Genomic DNA, 9,680 nt, shown 5'->3' on the forward strand with positions numbered 1-9,680 from the left:
TCTTCTAGTTTTGATCTTCTGGGAAGACCTCTAGCCTACCTCTCTCTTAGAGAACACTTTCCCTGGGACTTTGTTAAGCCTGGAAACATCTTTGAATCCAGACCCTCAAGGGATCACTACTGCTCCAAACACCAGATTTCTAAGGTAATGTGTAAAGAAAAAAACAGAATCCACAGTGTATGGGTGGAGGAACAGCTGGGAAAGAAAGGGCACTAGCCCGAGGCATGCTTAACCCTCCCCTCCCCTCCCCTCCTCTCCTGGGGGTTCTGCTTGTGATAAGGCTTCTCTACCTCTTCTTTCAGAAAGCAGCTCTGATGTTCATTGTATCTGCTCTCCTCTATCTGCTGATGTGACAGGTGGGGATTAATTTTTTTTTCTCCAAAGTTTCCTCTTATGAGAAGAGGTCACTTGATAGGAAACTTTCCAAACTATCTGCTTCCCATACACCTTTTCAATTGCTCAACTCACCCTGGCTTTTGCAGCTCTCTGCTTCTGTAAGGGCTTCCTGAGCCCTCTCTACTGGGAGAACGCAAGCTCAGCTGATGAATACCTCCCTTCCTCTGTGACATGATCCCAGGCTCCTTTTTTCTCAAAACCCAGCAGAGTGAGATCGCCCCCCTCTCTGCACCTGCAGCTCCCTGTGTAAGCCCTGCTCTAGCAGTTACCACACTCTGTCATTAGATTGTAATGGGCTGTTTGCAGATCTATCTTCCCAGCAAAGACCTTGACTGCTCGAGGCCTGGCATAATTCTTTCTTACTCTTCTTTGTGTCTCTGGTGCCCTGTGGTATCTGTCACATTGTGGGTGCTGAGGAATGTTTCAATGATTTCATTAATGATACTGCTTTGTTTCACATGCACAGCTAGCACAGATACTAAAGAGGTACCACTCTAAGGAGATTTCACACATTCTGCTAATGCAAAAGAGGAGATTAAAGCCCAACGGGTAAGTGAGAAGTTTCTGTGTTTCAGCTGGGGACTGTGAAGACTTGTCTCCCTAAAACCCGAGAGGGGTCTTGAAAAAAAAATGGTCAGATTTTCCACAAGCTGAACCAGGCCAGCTGGGGAAATTTCACCCTTTATCAGTCTACCTCTTGCCTGCACCCTAAGGCCTCAGGAGTCTCGTGAGGGGCTGGCTTATGGAAGGTCTCTCCCCGTTCTAGGGAGAAACTGGACTGCATCTCAACCATGCAACTGGTCTATGAATTTGACCTTTCAACAACCTGCTGACCGAGGATTCCCCAGGAGCCTCAGATCAAGGAAATAACATCCCCCCAGAAGAGAGAATAAAAACAGAATTAAAAAAAAAGAAAGAAAGAAAGTCTGGTACCCGGCTATGCTGGTATCTTCCTAACGCACTAACACCATAATCAAGGCTTTCCGCTTTTGTTTCATTATGTGGCAGCCAGAGCCTATAAACACTGTCGGTGGTAGAGAAAACAGCGTCTAGAAACAAATAAGAAAAACTAAAGATGAAACTGGGAATATGTGCACGGCTTACACTTTGGTATTCTGTGGTCATGACAGCTTTTGCTCTTATGAAAGTACTGTGTGTGCTGTTCTTTTTCTCTGTAATGATTTCTGAAACCGTGTGACTTGCAGAATTTGCCTTTTAAAAAAAATGCAGTGAGTGTTTAATCGTTCGGGGTGTGAGTAACCACATTCTGTTCAAGTACGCTTCCAGCCTTCACGTTCCTCCTTATCAGCGACAGTACTCCAAACACTTGTCTCAATTTTCAGATCAAAGCTGATGAAAAACAGACCTCTACAGGGTTGAATTGCTCTCTGCATTTTTGGGCCTCAGAAGAAAATACCGTCAGCACTAGAAAAGGCCGAACATTTTTTGGTGCTTTATCTTTAGTTGGTAAATTCTGCTTTACCTTTCTAGTTTGCTTATTTTCTTACTCTGCCAGTGTCATCCGCTTCGTGAAATGTATCTTTTAATTAATTATTCTTGTCTCTAAGTGTCTTCCGTGGCTCATGGTCAGGGCAAGAATTTATATTAGCAAAATAGGATCTGTCACTAAAGGGAAAATATCTTGGCTTCTTTCAACACGGAATTAACCTCATTTAACCGATAATCACCTTAATTGATTTTCCAGATAAATCTTTTTGTTGGTTATGTTTTCTTTGAAGTTGCATATAGGACAGCTTTTCTACAAAGAGCAGGAATTCAGAAGCACGAAAACACTGCATTGTAGAAGAGCTGCAAAGCCTGATTGAGAAAGCTTTTGGAGAGAATTCTAAAGCTAGCGAGAATTCAAATCAAAGCACAACAATAACAACCCATTCACATTCTGCTCAATGGAGGATCTTCAAAAAACATCTTTCAAAAATGCATTATGAAATATGGGGAGTTTTATACAGATTCCCCATTTTCTGTCTGGGTTTTTATTAAAACAATGGAAATTACTGCAAATAATATCGTAAAATACGTATAAGGTAAGTGAAGGAAAATAAGGCTATAACAAATAGGAACAAGATGAGTGGTTACATAAGTTGATATGATTTTCCAAAGGCAACCTTAAAAACAATGGTAGATTATCCAAGTTAAGGTGTTTACCAAAGCAAACAGAAGCAAAATTTCCTATGCTTTGGAGAAAAATAATTTAGTCCTTTGGGAGTGAAATTGAGGTCTGAGGACTTACATTTATTTCTACATTCTCTTCAATATAATCCTTCAGAAATGCATGTGTATTCATTCCTTTCTTAAGAATGGGGAATGAAGGTCATCCTTCTCCTTTCAGTCCAGGTACTAAGAACATTATGATAATGTGGTTTCATCATTAGACGCACTACATGGTACAGAATGATCATTGGGCTAGAAATGAAGAAATTCAGGTTCTCATCCCAGACGCACCATTACCTTGTTTTGCGTCCTTGGGAAAATCAATAAATTTGATAAATATTCCTTAAGCACCTAGGTACTGTGCAAGATGTTTGGACATACACTGGCAATAGAAAAGGCCCCCTGACTTCCAAGTTCTTTCCCCTTAGTAAAAAGAGATTGACAGTTAAAAAAAATCACAATAAAGAACTGGAAATAAGAAATGGAAGCGATGGGAGCATTTCAAAAACTTTAAGCCTTTGGCCTTGCTTGCTTCAGGGTATTTGACAAGGTGGGCCAAAAGTTAAAGCTGGAGGTATAGGAGGAAAACAAAATCGTGGAGTGGGTTTTGCATTATACTTAGGAGTTGAGACTTAATCATATATCCAGTGATCCTCAAATTCTGATATGCAACAGAATTATTTGGGAAGCTTTTTCAAACATATAAGTCTGCCCTTAGTGATGGCATCAGTATCTCCAGGGGCAGAACCAAGACTCCAATGGCTTTGACAAACCCCTAAGGTTCTTCTAATTTACCCAAAAGTTTGAAAACAACTGGTATAGTCAGTGGGGAGCCACTGAAGGCCCTAAGGTAAGGGAATAACACCATAGTTATATTCTAGAAAGATCGCTCTACCAACTATGTAGAGAATGGACTAGAGAGGCAGGAGCCTGGAGATAGAAAGGCCAATTAAAAGTCTATTTTCTCTGTGACCCACAACCCAGCATCCCCTCTTGGAGATATGTCTGAGAGAAAGTCTAATATATGGACCTCAGGAGATAAACAATAATGTTCACAGACGTGGTGTGTCTAGTTGCAAAAAAAAAAAAAAAAGACCCAAATATCCACTAACAGAAGAATGGATATGTTTTGGTATCTTCCCACAATAGAATATTCCGCAGCAATGAAAATGAGTGAGTCAAGTCTGTTTGCAACAGAATAAGCTAATCTTAAAAATGATTTTGAGGGTAAAAATGAAGGTAATGGAAGATTACCTACTGTATGATACTATTCAAACAGAGTTTTAAAATGAGCAAAACTAAATAGTCTGTATATATACACAGTTTTTCAACCATGTGAGGATATAAAAACACGCAATTTGGGATAGCATTTACCACTTCTAGACGATAAAGGGATGAGTTTGGTGAAAACTTTGGTTGATAGCTTCTGTTGTTTTGATTATACATTACAACTTATATTTGGTGACCGGTCTGCAAGGATGGTTCTCCAGAGCACTATGCTTCCTAATACTTATGCTCTCATGTTGTTCCCTCCCTGGAGAACAACAATTAAACCTGGGGGCATAATCAAGAAGATGCAGCAGACGTGACACTGTGCAACTTACAAGTTTAAGTCTTAAGAAGACTTGGGCCTTCATAGCCTTCTAGAACACACACTCCGGGGAAGCAAGCCACCATGTAGGAAGTCCAACTACTTCAAGACCACTACATTGTGAAGAAACCCAAGTTAACCACATGGAGAGACTGAATGGAGACAGGGAGATGTCCCACCAGCTATCCCAGTGGAGGCACCAGAGAGAAGTATGAAGAAGTCATCATACATGTCCAGCACAGTTGAGCTTACAAATGATCCTAGCCCATAAGACTGCAATAACATGAGAAACTCATGTGGGATGTGCCCCGCTGAACTGAAACAATCCTTAGAACTGTGAGATGGTAACTAATTACTGTTTTAAGTCAAATGGCTTGAAGTGGTCTATTTTGCAGTAGATTACAAGAATACTGTGTGCTACATACATTCTTTTGTACACATCAAAAGATGTGATTATTTTTCAAAAATGAGTTTACTAAAATAATTTAGTCAGAATTAGTTCTGGCCACAACTCCAGGATCTGCCACTAATAAGCTGTGTGGCCCTGGGTAAGGGACTCAACTCTCTAAGAATCCCCTTTCTCATCTGAGAAATGGGGGAAATAATAGCTCCTAACTCATAAGGAGGTCAAGTGGCTTCAGAAATACAGTTTATACATCCTTATCTACTTAGAGGGCAAGGACTTAAATTATAGGGACTCAGTCATACTACAGACATTTGCTTTCTCTGGATTTAAGGGAAAAAGAAAAAGGCTTTTGTAAATGAAAAGTATGGATTATAGATCAAGAACTTCTGTGAATATCCATGGTGAACAGGACTCAGCTGAAACAAAGGACAACACAGTCTTTTCCTGCTCTGTGGCTTTATGAAGATTCATTGATTTCCTGGGGTTTATTTCAGGTATAAAACATTTGAATTCAGGTTTCCCAGGGACAGAGTTCTCTGCTAATTTCTCTATTTTTAGCAATATTTCTGTCTTTTGCTTCCCTCTCCTGTGGCGCTTTCCACATCGTGGGCTCTTCTCCTAACAGGTGACAGCAAAAATCGAAAGGATAATTCAGTCAATCAACTTGGTGGCTGGTTAATAGATATATGGGGTGAAGAAGGAGGAACACGAGACTGAATGTATGTTTTTTCTGCAGGCTAGGTGATGTCTGGGAAGAGACGCTGAAACATGACTTTCAGAAGCCATCCTGTTTGAAGGATGATTGTACTCTGGGAAGCATTGAACTATGACCATTGTGTGTCCCCTCCATAGCCTCAGAGTATAATGAAAGTCAGTTTCCGCCCTTTTGCATTTAGCTTGGTCCACAAACGACACAATTCAGGAGGATTAACACCACCAGCTGGGAGGTAAGCATTGCTGTCCCAAAGAACTTGTTGCCCGTGGAGCTTGTGAACCACGAAATATCAACATCCACGTGGGCTGGAGGAGATCCGCAGGGAGTCAGGCACGGCATGGCTGCCCCCTGCACGGGGGTCAGGCTCTCAATCTGCCGACCCTGGAGCTCACAGGATCAGAGGATGACTTCCATCTGTTCTCTATACCCACCAGGGCAGAACAAAAGGGATGGGGCTGTAATCCAGCAGGAGGTATTTGGGTTAGATGAGCTCCAGAGGTCTCTTTAAGGTCTGATACAATGAACAGTATGTTTTTATTATCTCTGAGAAGAAGTAGCATTTAAAAAAAAAAAAAAAAAACAAACTTAGTGTACTTCTGAAAAAAATATGTGAAATACTTGTTGAAACTTCATAAATGTCTGTACTTAAAAGATTTTTTTTCAACTTCAGTTAAGTGTTGAAATTTGTTAAAGAGTTGCTGTGGAATCTTTGGGCTTTGCTTATTGGCGTATCTTTCTCTTCAGTCCTTCAGAAGGATGCTTTCCTTCTTCCACTGAATTCTGAGAAGGAAATAAAATAGTCATACTCCTTATGAGAGCTCCCTCTACTCCCAGGAGTCCTAAATGTTAGAAGCAAAGTAAGGCCAGTGATTGGAAACTCAAGAAGGTTAGATTTTTTTATACTTACCTAGCAAATTCTCATGTAGTTTAGCATATCTAGTATCTAGAGGGTTGTTATTTTCCTGCTTTCCTTGGGGAAAAGCATGTAAATGCACTCTCTACCTCACTGAGCTTTCCTAATAAATTCCAGTGCACTGAAATTTTTTGGAAACAATTTCAAACTTACAGAAAAACTGCAAATACAATGCAGAGATCTTTTTTTTTCCTGAGCCATTGGAGGGTAAGTTGCTGACTTGATATTTTATAATCCCCAAATATTTAGTTCAAAGGTATATTCCTATAAAACAACACATACCCAAATCAGGAGATCAAAAGTGACATTTTCCTACCATCTAGTCCTCAGCCCCCATTCAGGGTTTTCCAACTTTCCCAATGATATCCTTTATAGGAAAGTTTACATTTAGTTGTGATGTATCTTCAGGGTCCTTCAGTTTGGAATAGTTCCTCAGACTTTCCTTGATTTTCAGGATCTCAACAGTTATGAAGATTACAGAATAATTTTTTAAAAAAATAGAGTCCCCTTCAGTTTGTTTCCTCATGATTAGATTCATGTTATGCAACTTTGGCGGGAGTACTCCTTACTGATGATGTTAACTTTGATCACCTGAGTCAACTGGTGTCTGCCTGCCTTGTCTATAAAGTTGCATGTTTCCGATTTTAATTAATAAGTATTCTGCAGGGACATGCTTCAAGACTATGTAAATATCCTGTCCCTCATTTAACTTTCATTTTTAAAATTGGTATCAGTAAGGGTTCATGGATTCTTATTTTATTAAATGGATTATTGTAAGTTATTGTATTTATTTTGGTACTCAGATTGTTCCAGATTTAGGCAGTGGGATTCTCCTGAACCTGTTTCCTGTTTCCTTTTGATGTGTCATCCTCATTCTTTTAGCATTTCCTTACTTTCTGGCACAATGGCCCACGCTTATCTTGTCCTTTGCCGTTCTGGCAGTGGACTCAGCCATTTCTCAATGGAGCCTTGGTCCTTTCACGGAGGATGGTATTTAGAAACCAAGATTTGCTTGCTAGGTGTACTCACTCATATTAGGGCATTGCTGCTCCCAGCCCTCTCAGCTGGTTTAAGATCTCTGTGTTTTAACAAAATGACAGATCTGTCAAAAGGTGGCAAATAACTCTTCTCAGTTTGAGAGTTTTCTTTGGATTTTGTGGTGATTTGAGCTATGCCAAAATAATTGATCCTATTATAGCCTATCTATCAATTGTTTTCATTTTGGCTTCTGAAATTTGTCTAACATGCATTTCACACCTCTGAGTTACAAATATTTCTCCCCATGTGTCCTTCCAGCAATATCACAGAAAACATTTTTGAAAAATCTTGAAGCATACCTACAGGCATGTTGGTGAGAAATTTGTTTCATTTGAAGAGCAAACTCAGTGCCACAGACTGACACACCCTCTGAGGAAAACCAAGGGAAGATCCATTTTTTTATATAGGTAGGTATTTTGTGACTTCCTTCTCCAAACTATTGGCTTTCTATACTGGCTGACTGTTATCATTACATTTGCAGCTTTTATAAAACACATTGCTACTCAGTATCCACCACACAAAGCAATATGGAGATTGCTGAGTAAAGGTTTTTTTTTTTTTTTTTTTAACTCTACAGGTGATTCCCAAGTTCTCCCCAAACTGAGAGCCACTGATCCAATTATATATCCTCACAACTACCTAAAATTCTATCACTAATAACTGCTTCCTTTGGATTAAGCAATTGCTTTTTGTTATCTTCTTTTCAAAGTATTTTAAAAATATTTTCAAAGACTTAATCCTCCAGTTTCTAGTAATTTGGCACTAGTAAGTTGAGCAGGCTTTTAAATCATGAGAGAAGCATTACAATTATATACACAAGGAAGCCGTATATGCCACACACCCACTCCCCAGCACTGGTTATGTGCAGAAGTCAGCAGCTGCTTAGATAAAGTGATATGCCATAGAAACAGGAAACAAAGAAGCTTTGCCATCAGAATGATCTCAAGAGGAACTTTAGAGATAGAGCTGGACTTCTGAAAACAAGAACAATCTGGGAGGCATGCAAGAGAAAAAAATGAGCCATAGTTCCTTATCTATGTGATTATGGGCAAGATATTTCTCAGAATCTCCATTTCCTTGTTTGCAAACACTAATGCCTCATACTAATACTAATCCTCATTTTGTGGGAATATAGTAGGATTTAATCATATTATGAAGCTAAAGTTCTTTATAGGTACCTGATACACAGCCAAAAGTCAATAAATGGTTGCCTTTAAATAAGCAAGAGCTATTCTTATCCCTTCTAACTAGTACCACTTCTAACAGATAACTGTTTCTGAGCCAAGTTATAAATTGGCTTAAATTTGCCTCTTGAGTGGCCTATATATAATATTCAATAATATCATTATTTAACACTGATCTTAGCATAAGAGTTTTGAGCTGAGACAGTTTATTTTTTATAAATGAAAACTCATTTCTTGATTTCTAAGGAAAAGCTTATAAAACTACACTTAAACAAAAATTAATTTTTAAATAAATTACTCGGTATAATTGTTGGAATTGTAGTGAGGTGATGGATGAATTCAAAGTGATAAATAGTCTGTAACTGTTTAATGCACTAAAACTCCAATGCCGTAACATTTGCGGTATTATGTGTAAGTAGCATACATTCTAGAAAAAAAAATGATGTTAGAACATGAGGTGGTCATGGATGATACTGAATCTGGGAATTTATTATGGTATTTAAATTGGTATGTAATACATATTTCTTACTTTACCTGATGCATGTAAAGAGTCAACCGACCTTGTGACAATTTGAAATAATAGACAAATCATCTCAGAAATAAGCTCAGAATTATGTAGCTTGAGTCATGCACAATTTCCTATAGTGTCAAATAAAATGAATATGAAGTACATCCTTAATAAGCAGAAACAAAAACTGATAGCCCTTACAAAGGCAGAATTCTCTTAAGGAGATATATAGATCTCTCTCTCATATATATGTGTGTGTGTGTGTGTGTGTGTGTGTACATATATATGAGGAAAAAATCTATCAATATAGTTCTTCTATTTAAAGTAAATTGATGTTTTAAGTAAACTATATTTATATATCCATCAATGCTCTTTATAAAGATCTTTAGCAGGGAAACTCTTGCACTTGTTAATCAGTTGCGGCAGTTGGTATTGATGCCTAAACCATGCCATGGGTTGGATGGGTAGGGAGAATAGCAAGTCTGTTTGTTTTTAGCTAGTAAATTTTTATGAAGTCTCCAAAACGAACTAGCTCTGTGTTTGGGGTTGATATAACTCAGGTTTTGTATAATTGAATACGGGATACATGAAATATTACAGAGAAAAATGACAAATGTGTTACTCGATTAAAGAGAGATTTATATGGTTTGCAGTCAAAGAAACCTTTGTGAGATAGCACTTGGGTCTTAAAAGTGAACAGATATGAGTGGAGGAAAGAGGCATTCTATGAAGAACAATATATAAACACAGAGCTAGG

At 38.6% G+C, this 9,680-nt stretch overlaps 1 long non-coding RNA gene across 1 annotated transcript; it reads left to right on the forward strand.

The window, feature by feature from the left end:
* Positions 1-304: 304 nt before the first annotated feature.
* Positions 305-7,605, forward strand: LOC122907866. The gene is made up of 4 exons (XR_006384773.1): positions 305-356; positions 863-945; positions 5,302-5,512; positions 7,490-7,605. It is a non-coding gene; the product is annotated as an uncharacterized LOC122907866 (long non-coding RNA).
* Positions 7,606-9,680: the final 2,075 nt, after the last annotated feature.

This window comes from Neovison vison, chromosome 5 (assembly GCF_020171115.1).
Source record: "Neovison vison isolate M4711 chromosome 5, ASM_NN_V1, whole genome shotgun sequence".
Lineage (NCBI taxonomy): Eukaryota > Metazoa > Chordata > Mammalia > Carnivora > Mustelidae > Neogale > Neogale vison.